This window comes from Lepidochelys olivacea (genome assembly GCF_965140295.1).
Source record: "Lepidochelys olivacea isolate rLepOli2 genome assembly, chromosome: 6".
Taxonomy (NCBI): Eukaryota; Metazoa; Chordata; order Testudines; family Cheloniidae; genus Lepidochelys; species Lepidochelys olivacea.
The window spans coordinates 56432686-56458330 of record NC_140416.1 but is presented as its reverse complement, the minus strand read 5'-3'; the positions used below and the strand labels follow the sequence as shown (position 1 = coordinate 56458330).

General features: G+C 44.8%; 1 protein-coding gene across 3 annotated transcripts in view; it reads left to right on the top strand.

Moving 5' to 3' along the window:
• The window catches only part of LRP4 (LDL receptor related protein 4), a 104906-nt gene that overhangs the window by 22489 nt on the left and 56772 nt on the right, over nt 1-25645 (top strand). The gene's annotated exons all lie outside the window — the stretch shown is intronic.

Below are 25645 nucleotides of genomic sequence, written 5' to 3'. Positions count from 1 at the left end.
TTCAGTCCCTCTTCATGTCCCATATCACTCTGCTTGTGCATGGAACTATGCTCGTGCCTCCTCTCGCATCTTTCCCACTGCGCTGGGGCATCCTGGGATGGGGAGGAATAAATGACCAGTTTCTTATTGGTGAGAAATATCACACACACACCTTTGTTTCCATTTTTCTTTTCTTCCTGACAAACTTGACAGCTATGCAGCATGAGATGTCTCGGGCCTGATTATTTTTTTTTCAGAGTGCTTAGCATTTTTATAGCACTCTGTATGTTCAGAGCACAGCTCCCATGCCTTCTGTTGCAGTTCTGAGTGCTCAGCGTTTGTGCAAATCATGCCCAAAGCTTCTCAAGTTGGGCACCCAGTAGTGGACACTTGGCCTTAATCCCTCTGTGCCTCAGTTCCCCATCTGTAGAATAGGGATAATAATACTTGCCTACCTCACAGGGGTATTGTGAAGATAAATCCATAGTGTTTGTAGACCATTCAGATATAGTGCTACAGAAAGCTCAGGGGAAATTTTTAATAATTTGGTATTCATTGCAAGGGTTGGGTGGTGTGCAGCAAATATGGCATAGAGCCATACATTGAATGATGAGGCTAAAAAGAAATATTCAATAGCTACTCATTCCATGAGCACCATCTGTCCTATGTACTGAATGAGGCTGGAGTGCAGTGGAAACATAATATATGATACCTTCTAATGACATAATCACATGCGTACACACACACACACGGAGGCCAATTAAGGTTGCACAGGCAACCTTAATTCTATCCCTTCTTAACTTTTGAGTTCTTGACTTTGCAGCCTTAATGTTCTTTTGTAGGTAATTTTATATACACTTTGCTATCAATAGCAGTTTGTTTAAGTTTTCTCTGAAGCATGCAATACGAGAGACCAGACTACCGGAATTATGGCTCAGTCCTGCTGTGGCAATTTCTTTGTACCAAAGAGCAGCACTTCTAATTCTCACCAATGCAAAATTATTCTAAAATCGAATGAGCTCTTTATGCAGCACTCCAAGCCTGGTAGTTTTTCTTCTGCTCGGAGAGATTGGTATTGGGGAGCCCACAACTGCTCCATAGCCAGTGATTCTTCTATGCTGTTCCCTACAGCGCCATCTCAGTGGTCTGGGTGACTAACTTACCCTGCCTGTTCTAGTGGAGCAGCGGTGGTGCCTGATTGTTACACTGACAGCTCCCATCCTGATGACTGGAGGTGGGGTGTGTTTTTCTCAGGGTCCTGTTTGATATTTTTCCTTTTCCATTTTTGAATTTTCCTGTAGTAACTGCCTCCTATTTTTGCTGCTTTGGGGTGTAGAGAATGTTCTGAATCTTCTCTTACCCTGTGTTCACCTCCTACTTCCCCTTCTCTGGCCTGAGACCTGGTGAATTAAGGGTGGGGGCTAAAGGCTACATTTCTGCACGTGAAATAAACAGAAAACATGAGTTGGGATCCACATGGATTTCCACCAGGAAACTGCTTTCTGCACTTATAGCTCCAACTTCCTAAAGAAGAAAGGGGTTTTGTCCCCTTACCCCCTTCAAACCTGGTTCTTCCTGCAGCAGGCAAACCAGGCATGCAATGGAGTAGGTCATTGGGGGCCTGAGAACTTTTGGGTTTTGTGTCTTCACTGTGCTACACTGTGGAAGGGGGACTGTTTTCTTCTCTCCAGCCCCCCCCCCCCCCCGCCAAAAATAAATACGATTTTATTTCGTTGTATTGCTGCTGAACTGCTGTTGCTTTTCATACAAAAAAAGGTGGAAGGGGCAAGCAGGAACGAAAGAGTCTGGCGACAGGAGGAGATGAATTGCTAGAGAATGACACTGGCAGGGACTATTGTTCATTTTAACGCTGGAGCAGGGGCAGAGAGAAACGTTCACACGCCATTCTTGGGCATCCTGCTGGGCAGGCTAGGAAAGGGGCATTCCAGCTGGTCATGAGATTTGGCTAGCCGGATTGAATTGGGCTGAATAGAGTGCTGGCCGTTCATTTTATTTTTTAAAAAGCAGCTTGCTGATTAACTGCAATGGAACCTGATTAAAGGGAGACTCTGAAACTCACATAGACCATTACAGACATAAAACTGTCAGCCTACCAGCATGTGATAACCAGGCCTTAACTCTTTGCAGGCTGAGGACATTGCTATGAGAGCCAGCATTGCACAAGAGATGTGTGTCTCAGAGAGAGAGAAGGATTTACTACCATTTGGGGAAGGGGCTGCATGCACCATAGAAGACCTGTAAACAGCTTATGAAAGACAAATGACTAGGAAGTGAAAATGGGGCAAGGGGCTGCTGCACAGAATAAAGGCTTCTTTACGTCACTTGAAGGCTGCAAATCAGAACCAAACTCCCCTTGTGGTGGTGGTTGCTGAGAACTGTGCAGCAGTCTGGGCCCATATCTGTCTCCTTCTCCATAGATTCCTGAACCCTACAAATGCAAAAGGTAAGAATCCATAGACAGATTTGGAAAAAATTCCCTCTTCGGTCCCTTACAGGGGACCAATACAGGACTCCGCTCTTTATGACCTTGGATATTACCACGACATGTTTAGCATAAAAACTTAGACAGGACACATACTAGTATCTTGTAAGGGTGCCTAGTTAAATGTATGTTTGTTTGTTTTTTTCATTTGAGAACAAAGGAACAAAGCTGCATTCTAACTAAACCTACTGGTTGGGAGGGGGTGACTGCAGAAGGGCCTTTTGAAACACAGCTTCCTACCTCTGGTAACAAGTGTCTGGGCTGTCAAGGTTTGGCCTCTTCAGTGATGGGATTGTGCTCTAGGGGTATATCTACACAGCAATTAAATACCCACGGCTGGTCTGTGGCAGTTGGCTTGGGCTATGGAGCTGTTTAATTGTGTTTTAGATGTTCAGGCTTTTGGGGGAGGGTCCCAGAGGCTGGGCTCCAGCCTGAGCCCTAACATCTACACTGCAATTAAATAGCCTTGTAGTCTGAGCTCCCTGAGCTTCAATCAACTGTTTAATTGCAGTGTAGACCTACCCATGGCTCTGTACCAAGGGCTCTCCAAGCAGTTCTTTGGAACTAGATGGTATCTCTGTCCTGCCATTGCACCCTGGGGACTTCTCACTTCTGCTTGTTGAACCTTTTCCCCACTTTCGTCTGAATTCAGATAGGAAAAATTAGCCATAAGAATAGTTCTGCGGCTCTTGCTTGTCTTGTTACCCCATGAGTTACGTATTTGGTACTTCTCCCTGGTGCTGTGTCTGGAGATGTCCTGATCTGTGCCTTCTGCTCACCCTGTTGCTTGTTCAATGTCATGTTTTTTTTTATGCTGTTGAGTAGCACAGCTGATGTATTCATACAGGCTCCCAGAGCCTAGAAAGGGGTCTCTGTGCTCTGGTGTGGGGAGGGAGAGAGAGGCCATTCTTGCCTCCCATCACTGCCCAGCTTGCAGTATGGAGGAGTGGGGTGGTGGGAGATGGGAGTGTAGAAACTCTGAGTAAGTTCTCCAGCCATTTCGCCTTCTCCTAGGACACCCCTGCACGTGTGTGCCCACTGGTTCGGAAATGTTTCTGTAGCAAGGTGAAAAGGAGCAAGACACAACCGGGAGGAGAACAAAGGTCTTTTGTGGACTGCTCTTGAGGAGTTGCTTTTCAGTATCCAGTGCTCCTTGCTTGGGGAGGGGATGCAGTGGATACAGTCAGGAGGGGGATGGTGGTTTCTCAAGTGGGTGCTGTTCCTGTCCCACTCCAGTTCTCCTCTTCTTCCCCCTCCCCCCCGCCCGCTTTTGCCCATGCAAAAGCAGTAATGCAGTTTGCTCCCTTGCTAGCTGGCTCCGCAGGAGGTAGCTGTCTAGCACTGAGCTTCTTTCACTGAACTTTTCTTTTAGTGGGAGAAGGAAAGAATGTCTAGAGTGTATAGAAGAAATGTCTTCCTGCCTGTCCCTCCACTTCATCCCCTTTGCTATGAGTTGGACCTGTAGAATGTGTCTTTGTCTACACTTCCTGTAGAATGTGTCTGTGTGTGCTATGGGGAGGGTCCTGGGCAGAGAGGCTCCCTTCAGCCTAGGTCAGTTCATTCAATCAGTAGGTTGGAGAATACCATGGCGAGAATATGTTCTGAGAGAGAGGGGCCTCTCATTTCCCCCCATACTTGGAAAAACACTGTTCTGTATAGCTCACTGCAGGTGCACGCCAAGAGAAATTTAAACTCCAGTGAGTGAGATTGAGGAGAACAGGATCTGTCACTAGCAGCATCGCTCTATCAGAGAGACTGGGAATAACCACCCTGCTCGTGGGTGTCCAGGAGCTCGTTGTCTGCATGGTCAAGGATTCAGGAATAATACAGTTTCCTCTGACTTATGATCCGTTTTCACGGCAAGTGTGGAGAGAGGTGGTAGAGATCCATGTAGACATAGCCAGCTACAAGAGAATCTGATCTGGGAAGTCTTGATCCCCCAATGTTCCTCCTTTCTGTTCCTTTTCTTCAGTGCAGGAGACCTGCTTCTCAATCCCAATACCGAGGTCCCCCTACCTGGGAATGGCTCTTCATTTCTGATAGCGGGTTCCCTCCCCCCACCCAGTAGTCCCCTCCTGAAGCTCTGTTAACATTTAACAAATTTCCCTCCACGTTTCTTTTGGCTGTGGATCAACGCAAACACCCTAGATCCAAAACCAATTTAGGGCTCTGAGCAACAGTAGCTTTTAAGTGTTGGCTTCATGCCAGCAGGCCAGACAGCCTCTTCACTGAGAAGAAATATAATTCCAGTGTTTATTAGATCAACAATGGCTTCAGGTCTGGGCTTGCTTTAATGCTAGCCTCTTAATAATTATAAGGCTAGTATAGGAACTTGGGACCCCCAGGAGTGTGTCAAGAGCCTAACTCTGGCCTTCCTTTGGGGTGGCAGGATGTAGATCCCATTTCATTTGGATCAGAGGGCATAAGGGGAGGGGACTGGTTGCACTTCAATCGCTGAAGCAGAGCAGGAGGCTTCATTTTGATTTCTCAGATGGACTGTGTAAATCCTGTCACATCTGTATGACAGTGATTTGTTTTCTAGAGAGTTTGTGTTTTAATCATCAGTTTAGGGGCACGGACCTACATGTGGGGGATGGATGGTCTTGTGGTTAAGGCATTGGACTGGAAATCAGGAGGATCTGGGATAGTTTCCTAGTTCTGGCACAGATTCCTTGTGCATCATTGAACAAGTTGCCTAGGACTTGAGTTTCAGAGGCTTTGAGCATCTCCAGTGCTGCTCGAAGTCAATGAGAGATGTGGGTGCTCAGCAATACTAAAAATCAGGTCCTAAATCTCTTTGTCTCCATTTCCTGTCTGTAAAGTGGTGATAATACTTCCCTAACTCCCAAAGGTGTTGAGGATAGATTCATTAACATACGTGATATTACAAAGACAGGGGCCATAGAAGTATCTAGGATATAGACCCCTGGTCAAATCTGGATCTGTAACTGGGCAGCCTTTTTTCTTCCGTGGTCTCTGTTGCTGTTCTTTCCCTTCAAGTTGATGTGAAATCCAATTTCCAGGCACAGATGTGAGGTGGCCTTTTAAGAGTACCATGGTGCTCCTCAGTTAGCATTGGAAGAATCTCTGAGGTGTGAATGAGAATGAATTGGAGAGTTTTCAGGTGCGTAGACACAGAGACCCTGATCTGGGACGAGGCTGGAGAGATTTGCTTTGTGCAACCGAAGTTGAAGAATTTAATAACCCCTTTCTAAAGATTGCAAAGGAGACTGAAGCCCAGGCGCAGTGGGAGTCTCAAGATGGTAGTTTGTGAGCTGCCTAGAAAGCAGGCAAGCACTTGTGGATGGGATGAATAGGGGCTGGTATCTCTTGCTAGGAGCAGGATGTAGGGCATGGACACCCTGCTGTAGCCCCACTGCTGAGGTTCTTGTTTTTTTCTGCTGGCAGTTCTGTTGGAAAGAGCTGGTCCTATCTGAGCCCATAAAACAAATTTGTGTTTGAATATTTTTTTTAACTGGTCATGGTTTCTTTTTACTTTTAAGTTAATTTCTTCCAGTTTTCTGGTAGGCAGTAGGGTTGCTGTGATGTCTTTGTGGCTGTGAGGTACTGTTTCTGCCAGGCCAAACCCAGCTCTGCCATAGCCAACTCAGTGTGGGCAGTTAATAATTGCCCCCTTGCTGCTCACCCTCTGAGGGTCACATCATACCAAGTGTTTGCTTTTATTTATTTTTTTAAAAGCTTTATAGAGCAGCTTCTCTCCCAAGATAGCTCCGTTTATCTTGTGGTTCTTGCTTTTGAAGTCCCTCTGTCTGTGGGATTGCAAAAATGAGTTTCTGCCTCCTTTTCACCACAAAACCACACTGTGTATCCTATCCCTTCCCTAGAGAACTCTTCTGCTAAGCTGAGCCATTGTGGTTTGTGTCCAGTCTCTAGTGTGGTAGGGAGCTGGGGAGCTACACAGCTCAGATGCTCCACCACCAACATGATGGCCTCTTCAGAGAACACCAAAATAACCCCCTTGAACCAACCCTCTAAGAGAACAGTCTCTGTCCTGTCCCAGGAGCCTAGCCTAGCCTCTCTGTATCATACCATAATGATGGGAAGAGTCTGACTACAACCCACAAAAGCCAAAATAGGCTGTTTTGGAGAGAGCCCCTGTCCCCTCCTCACCCGGTGGGGCTTGGGTATTGCAGTCCTACTGGTGTATCCCCCACTACTGAGGGGCCTGTAACACTGATCAGCTTTATTCCTGAAAAGGAGGTGTGACTCCTGTGATGTTGATTTTTTGGGGGGTATTTGTGAGGGCAGTAGAACTAGATTTAGGGCATGAATGGGGTACAACAAGCAATGAATGTTGCATATTCTGGCTGTGGGGAAAGGAGAGTCACATGTCCTGAAAGAGAAGACAGAGCCCTTTTAACAGCAAGCCCAATGCCTGGGAACACCCTCCCAAAAGAGATCAGAGAGAGACCTACCTTAACTACTGTCAGCTCACTGTAAGATCCATCTATTTCTTTTTCTTTTTTTCTTTCTCTGACTTAGCATTCACCAAGGAGCCAGTTTTCACAGATCCACGGGATCGGTGCTACACCCTCAGCTTTGGAACAGTCTCTTGGAGGAACCCCTTCAGTGTCCCAAACCCGCAAAGGGTCTCACTCTTCTTTCAGGGTAGGCCTTATCAGGGCCAACCCTAGCCATTTTGGTACCCTACGCAGCCCCTCCACGGAGGGCGTGTGTGTGTGTGTGTGTGACCCCAGGCCCCTATGGGGGAGCTGGCCTCAGGCCTCTGTGGGAGGGGGGGCAGGAGCAGGCTTGGGGGCCAGGGAGGAAACCGCCCCTCAGCATGAGCCGGCGGAGCGGGTTGGGGCCGGGTTGCTCCACTTCCTGCTGCCCGGTGATGGCAGCAGGGGGCCTGACGCTGCACTCACAGGGCGGCGGGAAGTGGAGTGACCTGGCCCCAACCTGCTCTGCTCTGCTCCCCTGGCTCCCAGCCTTGGGGCTTGGGAGGGGGCAGGTGGAACTGCCCCCCAGCACTCACTGGCGGTGTGGCTGGGAGCTGGCAGCGCAGTGCAGAGTGGGCTGGGGCCGGGTCACTCCACTTACCGCCGCCCTCAGGGGAAGGGGTGGAGTGGGAGTGTGGCTGGGGTGGAGCAGGGGTGGGGGCTTTGGGGAAGTGGGGGTGGGGCTAGGGCAGAGCAGGGGCGGGGGTCATGGGGAAGAGGCGGGGGTGGGGCTGGGGCAGCATGCAGCTGCGTAGGGCACCAGGAAATTTGGTGCACCATGCAGCTGTGTACTTTGCATATGGGTAGGGACGGCCCTGGGCCTTACTGAACACCGGGAGGCAGTTGGGCTGCATCAGGGTAAGCCACTTGGCCTCACTGCCTCCTCAGACTGAACCTCTGGAGCTTCAGCACTCCTGCCTCACACCTTAACTCTGTTTGGCAAGTCCAGCTAAGATGGACTCCTGGTAGAGACTTGTACGCTCTCCAGGGATTAATGCACCTCAGCAAGCATTTGCAGTGACACTCAAACAGCATTGTCAAAACGTGGGGTTATTAGTCAACTGAAACAAAGCACAGGAAGTCCTTTGGTTAGCCCAGAGAAATGAAGGTTAATGCACAGCCTAGCTATAGTGAACGCCCATATTCAAGCTCAGTCTCTCTCTCAGGGCTTGTCTACGTGTGGACAACTACGGCAGGACCACTGCAGCTGTGACACTGTAGCACTTCAGTGCAGGCACTACCTATGCCAAATGGAAGGGGTCTCTCATTAGCATAGGTAATCCACCTCCCCAAGAGGCAGTAGCTAGATTAATGGAAGAATTCTCCCGTCAATCTAGCACCGTCTATACCAGACATTAGGTCAATTTAACTGCGTCACTCGGTTGTGGATTTTTCACAGGTGAGTGTCTAGGTACCTTCAGCAGTCAACTCTTATTCCCCACCTCAGACCTTCCCAGTCCTTGGTTCTCAAACTGGGATCTTTGCTCAGCTTCCCTGCTGAGACATGGGGAAATCCATCTCCCTCTGGGTCATTAGCTGCTAAGTGTCAATGTCCTGGTAACTGGATTGTCCATTGTTGTCTTGACTTTTTCATAGATGTGGGGTTGGCCTCAGGCAGTCCTTTGTTAGTGACCCATTCAGGCTCAGCCATCTAGGCAACATTCATACCTATAGGTTTCAGAGTAGCAGCCGTGTTAGTCTGTATCCGCAAAAAGAAAAGGAGTACTTGTGGCACTTCAGAGACTAACACATTTATTCGCAAAAAGAAAAGGAGTACTTGTGGCACCTTAGAGACTAACCAATTTATTTGAGCATGAGCTTTCGTGAGCTCATGCTCAAATAAATTGGTTAGTCTCTAAGGTGCCACAAGTACTCCTTTTCTTTTTGCGAATAAATGTGTTAAACACGGCTGTTACTCTGAAACATTTATTTGAGCATAAGCTTTCATGAGCTACAGATCACTTCATCAGATGCATACGTCTCCCAGCCTGCCCTGAGAGCAAACAGCCCTTAATCTCCCACTGAGTAGCCATATGAAATTTAGGGAAAGCCAAGGCATACATAGGATTCATAAAAATATTGCATAAAATTCCCACTTGGTTACACCAGTGCATCAGGAAGCTTGATAGAAAAATAACACCCCCTGCCCATATAACTTACAGATACTTTTTAAATGCAAATAGAGAAGTGTGAGGGCCTGAATACCTTAAATACAAAATGCTCTCCTCTGTTGAGGAGACCCTCAGAAATGTACCAACAAGCACTGATGGACCGGATAATGGGATGACCAGAAGAGAGTGGAGATTTGGGCAGGGGGAGAGGAAGCTGAAAGTGAGAGAAGCCTGTGAGCCTGAAGAAAATGGAACCCAAATCCTTCAGAGAATGTGTAATAAGGAACTGTCGGCAAGTGGAATGAAGGACTGAGAGGGTTGAGAATCAGCTGTGTGCTAGAAATATTAGGGTGTTCACACACCAGCAAGGAAGTCCTTTGTTACCCAAAAGGTGAATGAGCTGGTGGGATGTGACACAGAAAAAGAGCCAATTCAACCTGATAAAAGTTAAGGTAAAGAACAACTAGTCTGGCAGCACCTACATTCTCATAATAGTAGGAGATAGGCTACAAAAATATCTTCTCCAAGAACCAAATTATGTTAACAGACTTAATCCTGGCAACCCCAGTCAGAGGAGATTCCTCCAAAGGCTCAAGAGAGCTAAGAGAAACTGCAACTTTGAGCCCTGCCAGACTGAGAGAGGTGTAGAACTATTCATTCTGGGATGACAGGAACGCCTCCCAACTGCTGAACAAGGTGACTTGTGAATTCCAGAGACTGGCAGCTTGGAAAAGACATGATAGAGATTTTGGGGAAAGATTGCATTTTGGAATGTTTGTCCTCTTCTATGCCGTTAATAAGGCAAGTAGGATAAACCAGGATGGTGATAATATTGCCATTACAGGAGGAAGTTCTAGAACTGTTCTGAAAGTTAATGCCTGAGTGATTGAAACAGAGAGAGGTTGAGGCAGAAGGGGGGAGGAATTCATGCATGTAATTCAAACTGCCAGTCTCCTATGCTACTGGCATGGGTGACATCCGATGAAGTGAGCTGTAGCACATGAAAGCTTATGCTCAAATAAATTGGTTAGTCTCTAAGGTGCTACAAGTACTCCTTTTCTTTTTGCGAATACAAACTAACATGGCTGTTACTCTGAAACACATCAAAGGGTTCTAAACCTCATGCGAAACAGTGGTAGGGCAGAGCTGTAAAGTTTCCTGACTTGTGAAATAACTCTGGTTCTGAAAAGATCCAAGAAATGACTCAGTAATGGATGGAGTTGGGGAGTGACTGCTGGATATCTGTTTGGTCACGAGAAAATAGCTGCTGGTGGGAGTGGGTTTAGTCCCTAGATGGATAATGGAAAAATCAGTGAAATCCAAAAGCCAGAACCCTTTTTGGCAGTGCTATAATAAGCAAATAATTCTCCAACTGTTTGGTCTATAGTCTGTTTGACCTCCAGGGTTCTGCAGAGCCCTTTGTGAATGAAATGTTGAGACCCAAGTAGTGGGGTTTTGAGGTCTGGAAGTAGAGAGTAGTTGGGTCTGTCATAGGACTTGCCATAATTGATTAGACTAGTGGCCCATCTCATTCAATATTGAGAGTGGCCAGTGTCAAATGCTACAGAGGAAGTTTCTTCTTAACCCTGGGCAGTTAGTGGTTGGCTTATGCCCTGACTCATGAGGGTTCTCAAACTCTTCATTATGTGAACCTCTACAGAGAGATTCTTTGAGATACCTCTGGTGTCCTCTCCTCCTATAGGTGATTTCATAACCCTCCCTCCGGCAACTATAGCAATTGTTTACAGGGGGAAATAAATATTGCAATCTTTAATGTATTTTTAGCTACTAATATAGTTTGGCAGCTGGGATCTAGAAGGAGACCACACCATGTGTCTAACCAGTGGTCCACCCAACACAATAGGAGTACCATCTCACTGAAGCTGGACAGCCTATGTCCTTCATGAAGTGGTATGCACAGTTGTAAGGTTGGAGGAGTTCCTCTGCCTATGAATTGGGGAAATGTCTCTCTGAAAGGTAGATAATTGGAAAGGTCCTGGGAGTGAAACCTTGGCATCAGGAGTCCTGTAACTGGGGAAGTTGGGAAGAGAAGCATATGTGATGGAGCAAAGTGCTGCCCTTGTTCTGTTGGGATGGAATAGGAGTTGTAAAGCAGGAAGGGGGCTCCCTGTTTGAATGGTCAACAAATTTCATTCCCTAAGGAGGGTGATTAATGAAATTCATTAGGACACTCCCCACTGCAGGGAGTGAAATACATCTGAAACACCTCCTAGCTCTGGTCTTCTGTCACAGCAGCATGTTGCTCCCTTACCCAGTCATCCAGCTTGGATTTAGCAGTTGTCCAATGTCTGATAAGGTCTCCTAATAGTGTAAGTTGGAAGAATGGTTAATTATTAATTTAACTTGACTGTCTTTTCATGAGTGGGAATGAGCAGTGGGTGACTTCACTGTTTGCTGTCCCATGCTGGTTGGGAGGCTTGGGGTAAACAACATCTGAGTGGAAGAGATAGATGGTCACTGTATCACGTTGCTGAGGTGACTGGCTAACTTGCAAGGTAGTTAGTACTGGGTTAGAGTTAGGAGACATTCAGTTGTGTTTGAATTTTTAGGGATTGAATCACTTACATTCTGTCTTGCAGGTGATGTCCTGACTATGAGTTCTCTGGCTGATGTTTCCAGAGGCTGGTGGTGACAGCTCTGGACCACATTGTACAGAAGTAATCTTTTCATGTTTACCTCTTTTCAATTGGTGGCTCATGACCACTCCACTGAGACACATTAAATGGTACTGTGTGAAAGTCATTTATCATTTTGGGTGGCCATGTAAGATCTGTCCCTGAGATGTTTAGTTGCAATGCTGTGTTTGTGTGGTAGGAAATAGTTACTGGTTGCATTTCACAGGAGCTTGTAACGAAGCAAGAAAAAGCCGCTCATGGCTTAAAGTAAAAGGCATTTCTCTGCAGTATCCTTCAAGAGTCGCTGAGTGCTTTGTATGAGCTATATGTTATAAAATGGTTTATGCTTAAGAGAAGGCAAAAGCTGCAGCAAACCTAATGTCAAGACAGCAGTATGTCTATTAGCAATAGGAAGTACATTCTACATGCAGGAAACATAATTCTCTTACTCTCTGGAACTCAAAGGTTCTATGTAGGACGAAGCAAGTAGCCAACTGAGTCTGGCCTCAGTGAATGAGTGTAAATACGTGGTGATAAAAGATTGAAGAAGCTGGACCTCAGCCAGTGAGTACCTTGGAGGTACGAAACTAAATATTAAACCTGATACAGAAATTAATGGGCCCCAGTGTAAGTTTTTGAGTGATGCATTCTACGGAGAAACTGTGAGGATGTAAACTGTCTTATTCAGGATCTAATGCTATCAGAAACTCTTGAGAAGAGAGTGATGATAGTTCAGCCTTGAAGACTAGGGTATTTCAGGCATGCCAAATTCTTCTCTGAAGGATAGAGGTTCTGGTTCTAGAAAAAAGATTTGCTCATTGATATTGGGGTGGAGGGATAGCTCAGTGGTGGCGGGGGTGGGGGAGGGATAGCTCAGTGGTTTGAGCATTGGTCTGCTAAACCCAGGGTTGTGAGTTCAATCCTTGAGGGGGCCATTTAGGGATCTGGGGCAAAAATTGGGGATTGGTCCTGCTTTGAGCAGGGGGTTAGACTAGATGACCTCCTGAGGTCCCTTCCAACCCTGATATTCTATGATTGTCATTGGATTTATAACTCTCCAAACTCATGATGCTTGAAGACTGGTTTGAGAGGCTGGTATTGTGTTGGACTGCTTGGATGGAGAGTATCCCTTGGCAAGCATTTGGAGCCAGCTAACAAGACCTGGGTTAAAAGAAAAAAAAGGACTTGTGGCACCTTAGAGACTAACAAATTTATCTGAGCATAAGCTTTTGTGAGCTACAGCTCACTTCATCGGATCATCTGATGAAGTGAGCTGTAGCTCACAAAAGCTTATGCTCAAATAAATGTGTTAGTCTCTAAGGTGCCACAACAAATTTATTTGAGCATAAGCTTTTGTGAGCTACAGCTCATTTCATCAGATGATCCGATGAAGTGAGCTGTAGCTCACGGAAGCTTATGCTCAAATAAATTTGTTAGTCTCTAAGGTGCCATAAGTCCTTTTTTTTTTCTTTTTGTGGATACAGACTAACATGGCTGCTACTCTAAGACCTGGGTTGTGAGTCATGTGACATTTAGTTGTATTTGGCACAGTTAGAGTGACAGTGGAGGCCTTTTTAACTGGACCGAAGTGAGATACCTTGTTAAAACCCATATAACAATGCAAATTTTCTATCATTCAGTGGCAACTAAATGTAGAGAAAAGATCCATGAATTGTGCACTCCTATGTCAAGAGAAGTAGGGAACTAAAGAACGAAGGAGTTTCTTTTGGTTCTTTTAGACTCGTCCAGACTCTTGGATTTAGCTCTTTCCAGGCAATGTGTGGAGATGGAACTGTCTGAACTTTTGAGTGACTGACTTTATTTTCCTCTAAATAAATGGGCCTTGCCACACCAGTTATTTGGAGCAGCAGGTTCAGCTGTTGCCTAGTTGATACGGAAAACTTCTTATATTGTTTTTATATAGTCCATCCCTCTTTCACACTCCACACTTCCCTTCGAGCCGTTGCAAGGCAAGATTGTTTTCTACAGTCTCTTCTCCAGGTGCTTTGTCCAGTTTAGTCTTAAGTAGCTCAAGTAATGGGACTTCCATCCTTTCCCTAGGGAGACAATACCACAACCTAATGCATCTCACAGTCAGGAATAGGGAATGTTGCTGTTCAGCCTAAATGTTCCCTTGCTTTATTGCACTTCCTTACTCATAATTTTATCCCTGTGATCACCCTGAATAATCCCTCTCCTTTATTGGTATTAACCTCTTCAGATATTTGTAGATGGTTATTGCTATGTCTTCCCTTAGTTGTCACTTAACCCAAGCTATATACTATGTTTTTTCTCTGAAACCCCTTCAGCACTCTGATTAATTTTGTTCTAAGAATTCCCTCCACTTTCTCTACATTTTTCTGGTGCTGAGGTATCTAGAATTGAATATTTTATTTCAGATCTATTTAGGGAGGGACCTCTCAGGTCCCTGATGCCAGGCCTCTGCATATGTAGCTCATATCTATTTTCTGGCTTCAGTATTGTACTGTAAACCCATGTCTAACTTGTCCATTGTCTCGCCTTAGTTTCTCTAAGCATTGCTGCTTTCCAGATTTTTACTTCCCTCAGAGTATTTGAGAGTCTGTTTCAAATTATTTTCTACCAGATGCATTAGCTGCATTTTTTTTCTAGGTTGAATCTTAATTTCCTGCCCATATTTCTAATCTTTTCAGGTCCCTTTTGTATTACTTTTCAGTCTTCAGTGGTGTTTGCAGCAAGTCCTATTTTGGTATCAACTGCAGACTTCTTTAACGTGCCATTTATTCTCCTCCAGATCACTAATGAAGATATTAAATAAGACTTGATCTAACACTGTTCCCGATGGCATCTACTAGCACTTCCACCCCCCCCACCCCCCCAGCTTGACATGTTGCCACTTCTCATTTCCCTTTGTTTGTGGTCCTTTAGCCAGAGTTTGATCATGTGGGTTCATAACCAAGACAAGTTGAATTAGTTTTGTGAATAGGAGGACTTTATAGTGATGATGATCTACCCTTCTATAGTACCTTTCATTCAGGGATACCAAAGTACTTTACAAGCATTAAGCCTTAAGGCAGGCGTCCTGCTGAAGTAGTATATTTTACAGATGAAAAGAAATAATTTGCCCAAGATATTGCGCTGAGTCAGTGGAAGAAGTGGGACTAGAATTTAGGAGTCTTGAGTTCCAGTGTTCTCTCTCACAGGGTGTGAGTATATAACGTAAAGGGAGAAGAAAGCAACTCTAAGTCATCCCCACCTCTTGAGCATTTAGTTCTTGAGGCTTATGTTCACATTTTCCAAATATTCCCCTATCTGCTCTTTACCAATAGCTCTTTCTATAAGCTCTTCATTATTCGCTAACTGCTGGCTCTGTCTTCCACTGAAGTTGGTGGCAATTCAGTGAGAGCAGGATTGGGCCCTAAGTGTCTAGACTTATTTATTTTTAAGATCTATTTTTAAAAAGCCTCCTGTCTCTTTTCCCCTTTAGTCATTAATTCTACTCCCTCCAGTTTTTCTTATATTTGTTTACTCTTAAAAGTACTCGTAAGAATCTGTCTCCACTTCCTCTGAATCCCTTTTGTTAGCATTAACTCCTATGTTCTTTTGCTGCTCTCAAATCTTAATTGACTGCAATCTTGTTGCACCTGTCTTCCTTATATTATAACCCAGACCTGCTGAACTTGGCCCTGGATGACAGTTGTACTAAGAGTAATAGGCTGAAGATAAAAGTCGAAAAAATTAGGCAATATTTTTGATTAAATAAATAAAACAGAGTTCTGATAGTAAAGTGTGAGAGCCAGGGAAGGTGTGGAAGCCTCACTGCTGGCAGTATATAAAATTACACTTGACAAGACACCAGAAAAGTTCAGTTGAAGGTCTAAAAGGCCTTTTTCATTTCTCTGTTACAAGATCCCACAATTGCTTGACAGCTTATTTGAAGCATGGCTAGAATTCATGTTTTCAGTAAGGCTCTGGGGCAAATTCTGTAGCATGCCCCTCTACCAGTGTTTGTAGCACCTATAGGTAACTGCAGGCCTATACCAGAATAGTTTTGTAGTCGTCCCCTGTTAAGAGCTGGGCTTGGTTTTGCATCATGCAATTTGTCTCTTGAGGTTAGGGCAGTTCTCTGATCTTTGAATTGCCCTGAGCATAGTTAGGCTGGAATGAAATTCCCTTCCTGGTCTGTAGGAAGTTGTTTCCCTGAATCAGTTTCTATAGCAAATGGCTATACTTTCTTTGCTTGCCTATCTTGAGGGAGACTGAACATTTTGGATTTTTCCTCTCTTCCCCAAATAGCAGTTTTCCACTGAAGGAGAGTACAGTTAATCCAGCTTTAGAAGAGAGATTTGTTGACCATTGTTTAAACAGAGAGCTCTACTGGCAGCCAGTGGAGAAGGAACATTAAACCAACACATTCTGATGTCAGAAGGGGCATTGCTCACTGATAAAGGCCACCAAGATGTTTTAGTAGTGGGAGAAGCTGAACTAACTTTGCCTGCATGTACCCTGGCCTCCAGAGATTTGATATCTGATTAAGAAGTTTGTATAACTTTCATTCTAATGTACCACTTGTAGGGACAGGCCAATAGTTTCAAAGGCTTCAAGCACCACTGCCTCAATTTTGTGTTCTGAGGGGAGTGTCAGAGACACTCCTGCTAAAAGGATAGCTTCTCTTGTAAGGCAGGTTTTGCAGTGTCTACTTTGGGGTTTCCCAATAAGGGGTTCAGATGCTTCAAATATTTTAGCATGTTATCTCACTGTCACAGCAGTGTGACTCCTCATAGTGAGCAAAGCACTGCAGCTGCTGTGCCTCAGTTTCCCGTACTGTGTTACCAGCCCTCTCTGGTGGCTCACCCTCCAGTCAGGTCATTACAAGCGTTCAACTCCCATCCAGAGTAACAGAGTCCAAAGTCAGTCCAAAACAAATAATGAAATAAAGGACTCTTGTTCTCAGCTGGGCCTAATAATTGAACAAGGTCTTTTGATCTCTAGCCTATCAGGATCAGTGGGGTGGGGGATCTCAGCCATCACAAGTGAGGCTGGGCCTGACTCTCCTTAATGGGTCAGCTAGCCTGTAACACCCTCTCCTCCCCTCTCCTCCCCCCATTCTCCAGAGACTTTATACATATTTAGTTTTTTTCCCCTCTCCCCATAATATTTTCTTTCAGCTTCTCTCCAATTTGTTTGTGTGTTTCTAGTGATGAGATGTGTCAGACAAAAGTCAGTATGCCATTAACATTTTGCTCTAGTGCACCAAGTGAAGGTAAATGTTTTGTCCATTGTGGAGGTTGTGTGTGACACTCTGTCTTGGACCTAAAGAATGATTGTTCTTCCTAGATCCATGTGGTTCAAAACTGAATAGTTTATACAGGCAATAAACCCAGGCAGATACTGTCTTCTCTGGATTTTCAGAGCATCATATCAGTACTCTCATCCCATCTCACCAAAAATCTCTCAGATTAGCAATACTATGAAAGGTATAGATGTATGTGTACCCAGAACATAGCGATTAGCTAATTATGGGTAAATGCATCACTCCTACCCAACAAGCAAAATTGTTGTCTGCCAGTTTCTGTAGAGTCATGTTAGGTTGAAATAGATAACTAAAAAGGTGTTGTTTTTGGGAGGGTGGGAGGGAAGCAGTACCCTGCTTACTCACTTGGTCATGTGTGTCTGGGAGTAAGGAATGTGGGTACTCCTGAGGACCCACCTAGGATCCATAGCAGCATCATTACATGTGCTACCCTCAGCCCATGTCCACATGAGGCAACTTCAACCTTATTCAGGGCTTACTAGAAAATGCTACCGTTCCAGAGTGAGCTTCCACATCTTGACAAAGAGTTGATCAGCCAACTAGCTATTAACTTCAGAGGCCAGCCTCCGCAGATGGGGAACTTTTTTAAGCAACAGTCTATGGAAGATGAACCAGCAACAGATTGGAAATGAGAGTAGCCACATAATCTCTGTTGTTCTGTTCATTCCCTCTGGGGCACCTGGCATTGGCCACTGTCGGAAGACAGGATACTGGGCTAGATGGACCTTTTTTCTGACCCAGTATGGCTGTTCTTATGTTCTTGCTGAAATTGGAATTAATATCCCTACCCTTGGAAGGAAAAGGGCCATGGGAAGTTAAATGAAGCAAGACTTTTAATCTCATCTGAAAAAGGGCACCTCTAATAAAACGGGGGGCTGCAAAATCCAGTCTGGGTGATTACATTCTGAGTCCCTAAATTCCCCTGCAATGGATGTATTTTTTGTGATGGATGTGGAGCTGCTATGTAATAATCCCAGACTACTGAAATGTAATAACTTTATGAACGCTGTATGTGACCTGGTCAGTAAGGGAAAGTTATTGTATGTTGGGTTATAAGACTTTCCTCTATGAATGTATTGATCTAGCTTAATAGGGAACTGGGATGGGGAGGAGGGAAACAACCAGGAAAGCAACACAGGAGCTAGAGAAAAGCAAACCTACCAACACACATTGAGGTGTAATTACAGGACAATGGCATGCTTCCAGGCTTCAGCCTGATGTTGCACAGCTGTTTTGCCAGGCTGCGAAACTAAAGATCAACAGGACACTAAACAAGTTAAAAAGCTCTCTCAGGAGAGGAAGAGGGGATCAGTTGTCAGGGACTGTTCAAGGGGACGGGTTGACACTGAGAAGCTCTGAAGAAGTTGGTCCTGCTAGACTAACATGAGAGGAATAGAATCATAAAACTGTAGGGCTGGCAGGGACATTGAAAAGTCAAGTCCAGCCCCCTGCTCTGAGGCAGGACCAAGTAAACCTAGACCATCCTTGACCGGCGTTTCTCCAACCTGTTTTGAAAAACCTCCAGTGATGGGGAATCCATGAGCTCTTGGAAGCCTAGTCCAGAGCTTAACTACCACTATAGTTAGATTTTCCTAATATCTAAACTAAATTTCCCTTTCTGCAGATTAAGCCAATTACTATTTGTCCTACCTTCGGTGGAATCATAGAATATCAGGGTTGGAAGGGACCTCAGGAGGTCATCTAGTCCAACCCCCTGCTCAAAGCAGGACCAATCCCCAATTAAATCATCCCAGCCAGGGTTTTGTCAAGCCTGACCTTAAAAACTTCTAAGGAAGGAGATTCTACCACCTCCCTAGGTAATGCATGGAGAACAGTTGATCACCGTCCTCTTTATAACAGCCCTTAACATATTGGAAGACTGGAGTCAGGTCCCCAGTCGGTCGTCTTTTCTCAAGGCTAAACGTGTCCAGTTTTTTGTAACCTTCCTTCATAGGTCAGGTTTTCTAAACCTTTTATCGTTGTTGCTCTCCTCTTGACTCTCTCTCCATTTTGTCCATATATTTGCTATATGTGCCCAGAATTGGACTCAATACTTCAGCTGAGGCCTCACCAGAGCTGAGTAGAGCCTAACAATTACATTCAGTGTCTTACATATGACACTCTTGCTAATTCACCCCAGAACATTAGTCTTTTTGTAGTGCATCACGTTGTTCACTGATATTCAATTTGTAATCCTCTATAACCTCCAGATCCTTTTCAACAGTACTACCACATGGCCAGCTATTCCCCACTTTAGAATCATACAGAGGTTATCTAGTCCAGTCCCCTGGACTCATAGCAGGACTAAGTATTTAGATCGATCCCTGACAGGTGTTTGCCTAACCTGCTCTTAAAAATCTCCAATATCTGAGATTCCACCACCTCCCTAGGCAGTTTATTCCAATGCTTGACCACTCTGACAGCTAGGAAGTTTTTCTTAACGTCCAACCTAGACTGCCCTTGCTGCAATTTAAGCCTATTGCTTCTTGTCCTATCCTCAGAGGTTAACAAAAACAATTTTTCTTCCTTTTTTTTTTTTTAACAGTCTTTTACATACTTGAAAAATTATCATGTCCTTTCTCAGTCTTCTCTTTTCCAGACTAAACAAAAAATTTGAAATTTTTTCAATTTCCCTCATAGGTCAGGTTTTCTAGACCTGTAATCATTTTTGTTGCTCTTCTCTGGACTTTCTCAGAATTGTCCACATCTTCCCTAAAATGTGGCACCCAGAACTGGACACAATACTCCAACTGAGGCCTAATCAGCGTGGAGTAGAGTTGAAGAATTACTTCTTGTGTCTTGCTTACAACACTAATAATCCCAGAATGATGTTTCCTTTTTTTGCAACAGTGTTACACTGTTGACTCATATTTATCTTGATTTGTAGTTGTGCATTTGATTTTTCTTTCTCAAATGAAGTAAAGATAGGCACTATGTTTGCCCAGTCTTTTGGGGCCTCACCCATCTGCCAGGAGTTTTCAAAGATGATTACTAATGGTTCCAAGGTTGCTTTAGCTTGTTGCTTAAGGACCCTAGGATGAATTTCATCAAGCTCTGCCATCCTGAATACATCTAACTTATCTCAATAGTCTTTAACCTGTTCTTTCCCAATTTTGGCCTGTGTTCCTTCTTCCTTGTCATTCGTATTAATTGTGTTGAGTATCCAGTTGCTATTAACCGTTTTAGTGCAGACTGAAGCAAAATAGGCATGAAACACCTCAGCTTTATTGATATAATCAGTTATTAGCTCTCCTTCCCTGCTACATTTTCCTTCATCTTTTTCTTGCTCCTAATGTATTTAAAGAATCTCTTGTCACTGCCTTATTATGAGTTACACCTAGCAAGGGTCATGTTGTGCCTTAGGCTTTTTGATTTTGTCCCTACATGCTTGTGCTATTGTTCTGTAGTCCTTAGCAATTCATCCATGTTTCCACTTTTTGTAGAATTCCTTTTTGATTTCAGGTCATTAAAGATCTCCTGATGGAGTGCTGATGGCCTCTGTTCTTCCCAGCATTTCCTTTGCATTGGGATACTTTGCAGTGGTACCTTTTAATATTGTCTCCTTGAGAAACTGCCAGTTCTCCTGAACTCCTTTTTCCCTTAAATTTTCTTCCTATGCCACCTTATCTACCAATTCTCTGAGTTTGTTTAGTCTGCTTTTTGGATGGTAAACTCTAGGTAGATAGGTCTGCATATAGGATGGTTGATTGTTTTTTATATCTGTTTTCTCTATATAATGCTTTCATTCTAAATAAATAAAATTTTGCTTGAAGAAGGTTGCTTGATTACTGGGCACCACTATCGTTGCTCTTGGAGGGAAGAGAACTTTAGGCACTGAAAATAAGTCTGTCCTGCTGAGGACTGCAGCCCAGGTCTAAGAATGGGAAAATTGTGTGACTCTACCCCTAGAGAGGTGACCGCTTGAGGCCCAAAACCCGAGGTGGTGCTCTTAAAGAGAGCAGGAGGGGTCAAAGGTGCAGTTAGCCCACCAACTGAGTCAATATTCTTACCATCTTCCTGTAGCTAGGGGGTTTCTATGTGCTGTTAAACAGTTTCCATTTTGCTTCAGAGACAGGTGAAGTGACTCTTATGTATAGAGAGTCAATAGTGTCTGGGTCTCCTTGACAATGAAAAGTTCTAGATAAATGTTTAGCAAAGTCAAGATTGGGGATGCCAGTGTGTGTTCCTGTTGTTGTAGAGGAGTCTGCAGTAGCCCAAGTGAGTGACATTCTAATGTGGTTATAAGGGGATGTTTCTGCCTTGTTGCTTATTTAGTTGCCCGGAGGGGAGACACCCTGACTTCCGGCCCATTTCCAGATTCCTCTAGCTGATTGGGATTGAAACGTGAGACGGGTCATGTTCCACACTGATGTGCACTTGGTTAGTTTCCTATCACATATGCCCTATTTTTAGAGAGAGCACTCATCAGCAAGGAATGACGCTTCATTGAATCTCCTCACACCCACTGCACTCTTTCTACTTTTCCTCAAGGTAATTTGGTACTCTAGGGATTAGGAGACTGTTCCTCCCAGTCTTCTTGGTGTCTCCTGTTACGGGGGGAGCAGCAATAAAGTTCCGGATATGCTGTATGTGAGAGGCTAGAGCAGAGTGTTGGACATGGAGGCTGAAATCCTGCCTCATTGAAATCAAGGACAAAACTCTCATTGACTTCGGAGGGGAAGGGGGGATTTTACCTTTTGTGTTTGTAGAAGAGAGATATTGTCCATCTATCTGTGGTTAGTTCTTTTACACAAATTAATTGTGATTAGTTATGTACAAAAATTTAAGCCTATTTCTCAGTCTTGGGGGCAGGTGGTTGTTGTATCTGTACAAGGGTGCAGTGTCCTCAGCTTGCAGTGTTGTCAGGGTAAAGTGGGGTTTATAAAAGGCACTTAGCAATAACCACAAGGCCAGTAAAACAAAAGATCGCAAGCCACAAAATATTAGGCCGCTGAAGATCATAAAAGGCACATGGCTCAACTATTTTTCAGTTTAGGCCAAGCAAAGCACATTTACTTGGACAATCTCTTGTCAGGGATGGTCTAGCTGTATGTTGTCCTGCCTCAGCACAGGGGGCTGGACTTGATGACTTCTCGAGGTCCCTCCCAGCCCTACATTTCTATGATTAATAGAAGAGTTTAACTTTAAAGATAATAATAAAATTGGGAATACAGCAGACTAAGTTGCAGCACACACAGTGAATTCTTAATGTTACTAGACAGTTATTCCCCTTCAGCTCTCTAAGCTCCATCACCATCTTGATATTTGGCAGCAAAACTAATGCCCCATAAAAATAAACCTCTGATTGGCCATTCATCTAAAAATAATTTGTAAAAGTTTCCCCCCAAGTTTGGGAGTTGCCTGTCTTGACGCTTTACTTGTTGTGGTTGGCAGATGCCACCTCAAATTGGCTGGCTCAAACTTGCTCTAGGCTTAGCCCTCTGTTCAATTTGTTTTTATTCTGTTTTTTTGTGGAGAAGGGGACAACACTGAAACTATAAAATCTCATCCACTTTCCTTTACCTCCCAGATTGTTGCTGTATGGGAGCAGGAAGCTGGAGGTGCTGCTGTGTCTTCCCTTAGAGCACAGTCAGAGTTCAGACTAGCTCAGATAAGTTGCCAGGTAATGTTGGGCAAAATGGTAGAATAATTGGTGCTCTGTGAAGTTGACCATAGAAAGGGGTTAGGTAAGGTCAACTTGAGAGCACAGAGACAAAATGCAATAGGTTTCTGCCTTTCTAAGTAGTGGTAGGCTGCCAGCAGAAGACGGTTTGCCCTGAATTTTCATAAGTTTCCAGTTTGAGTGTTTTTCTATCACAGTGTGGGTTGGTGAAGAGCTTTGAAGGGGGTGCTTGTTCTTGTAAACTTAATTTTGAATTGGCAAGCTGATTATTTACCCCAAATGATTATCTTCCAATAGTCAGGCAAGTTCCATGGATGACATCTTGCTTTCCTGTTTGAACACCGTCCCTGGCTTTCCCCACCTTCTGAATCATGCTCAAGTTTCTTAGCTTGGCCTCATTTTCAGGGCTCTGTAATACTCGGCTAATGCCTACATTTCTGTGTTCTTCCCCCACCCCTTTGCTCTGCTATCAATTCCCACCTCATCATTCCCTTGGTCTCCTTTTCCCACTCTCTCATCTTTGTCCCAGCGCTTTACTCTTGAAGCATTTTTTTCTTTCCTTTTTGCACCAAATGTTGACTATTTCTCTATTCTTTAAAATTCCTTCTCAGAACATGTTTCCATGAAGCCTTTTAAAAATGATGTGCAAAGGAAGCAGGGGAGGGAGGAAAAGCTTGTATGTCTTCTCTCCTCCCCACAACTCTCCTTATGGTCTATTAAAGAAGGTCTAGGAGTCTTTAATTTAAAACAGATACACTAAAAGTTCAGATCTTATCAACCCTCTTTTTTTCCTTTAAGGATTCTGTAGAGGACTAGTAGGTGTTTGACTTTAGATAGCATGGAACCCCCATTGCTGGTGTTGCTGATCAGCTCAGCGTAGGGCTGGCAACTTTTTAATCAAACAAAACTGAGCACATTTGCCCCACCCCCGCTCACTCCATCTCCCCTCCCTCTGTCACTCATGCTTCCCCACCCTCACTCACTTTCACTGGGCTGGGGCAGGGGGTTGGGGTGCAGGAGGGGGTGAGGGCTCCAGCTGGGGGTGCGGGCTTTGGAGTGAGGCCGGGGATGTGGGGTTGGGGTGCAGGAGGGCTGGGGCAGGGGGTGAGAGGTGCAGGCTCTGGGTGGCACCCACCTTAGGTGGCTCCCAGAAGCAACCGGTAGCTCCCTCTGGCTCCTAGGCACAGGGGTGGCCAGGTGGCTCCATGCGCTGCGCCTCTCTGCCAATGGGAGCTACGGAGCTGGCGCTTGGGGCGGGAGCAGTGCGTGGAGCCCCTGTGGCCACCACTGTGCCTAGGGACTGGACATGCCGGCCGCTTCCAGGAGTAGCGCGGAGCCAGGGCAGGCAGGGAGCCTGCCTAAGCCCTGCGGTGCCGCTGACTGGATTTTTAGAGGTCCACCTGGCAACCCTAGCTCCGCACTGTCTGGGTCTGATGGCCTCCTTTGTTTTCCTTCCTACTAAGTCATTCTGGAGTGCTCTGTATGTGTGAGGGGGGGCTGGGACGTCTGCTGCAAGTGTTCAGTATTGCCAGCTCATATGTTCAAAAATCATGCATCAGACCCTCAAAATTCATGAGATTAGTTTAAAAATTGAGATATTTAAAAATTAATAATCATGTTGGTTTTTGCCTCCCTTCTGATTTTTCACCTGGAAGAGAAGACCAGCCCCTTCCCCAATTTGTGCGCCATCATCTTAGGTTCAAAACTGAGCTTTAAATATACCCCCATACACAAATGCAATCCTCCCTGTTCACTGCTCAAAGGGGGCTCTGTTTATCCCCTCCTGTTGCTGAGGGGGTGGGGAACTGCCACTCTGTACCCCTCCCTAGCTTGGCTGCCCCACTTGATCTCTCTTGCCCCTCCTATACTTCCCTTCCTTTCCCCTCACAGCTTCCTACCATTCACATTCTCCTTTTCTGCCATGTTATGTTCCCTAAGCACAACCCTCTGTTGCTCGGGCTCCCCACATTCCCCTGACTCCATATAGTTTCCTGTCCCATTTCCAGTATTGCAAACCCAAATGTTCAATATCATGAGCTAGGCCCGTAGAGATCATGAGACTTTTATTTTAAAGTTTTATTTATATTTCTCTCCTGGTTTGTAAGCTCTTAGGATGCACTTGAGTCTCATGTCAACGCGTTTCTCCCCAATAGGTTAGAAACTGAGATGCTCATGTAATTGAGATGCCAGGAGGGCTTTAAGTAAAATATCAAATATTACAAGTGTAGGCAACACTCTGTTATGTAACAGATTCACCCTCCTTGCTGTCACTATAGTTTCATTCCTGCCTCCTCTGCATTCTCCTGGGAGATGGTGACCATCTTTCCTGGGGACAGTGTCACTTTCACAGGCAAAGATTAAAGGGACATGATGGCCAACTTGCTGAGGGCAGTCTGTGGTTTCATTTCCCATTATCATCAGTGAGACTGGTGGCCATTTTGGATAAGGATAAAACTTCATAAGATTGAAGGCAGAAATCAGAAAATCATGTGATTGTTTAGCACCCCGCACAATATCGCAAGACTTGGGATAAAATTGGAAGAGTTCTTAATTCACAAATCATAGAAATTAAAGATGCAAATGCCTATTAAGCCATCTTGTCCACCCATTCCTTCGGGTCTAGTCATGGAATATTCCCTATAGTCTGTTCTCTATGGCTTTTGTCTTCCCATCTCTGGTCCTAGGTTGCAGGGCTTCCACCTTATCTCTTGGAAGTTGATGCCAGAGCCTCACCCATCTCACTGTTACAGATCTTGTGGAAGATTCCACCCATGTTTACTTCTGTTCCGTTTTCTCTTAAATGGGTCCCGTGTTCTTCTCTTGTTTCCATGAGCACCACAATGAGGTGCGACAGCAAACGTCAGCAGATGAATTACAGTGCACTGTTTTAAATCCATAGAGGTCTGCTCTTAGATGAACTAGACTCAAGTAAATAACAAAGATGCACTGGTGACAAAGTGGCAATTACAATTAAATTTAAGGAAGCCCAAATATCTGCCTGCTATGCTGATCCCTAGGCCTCTTTCTGGCTGCTTGC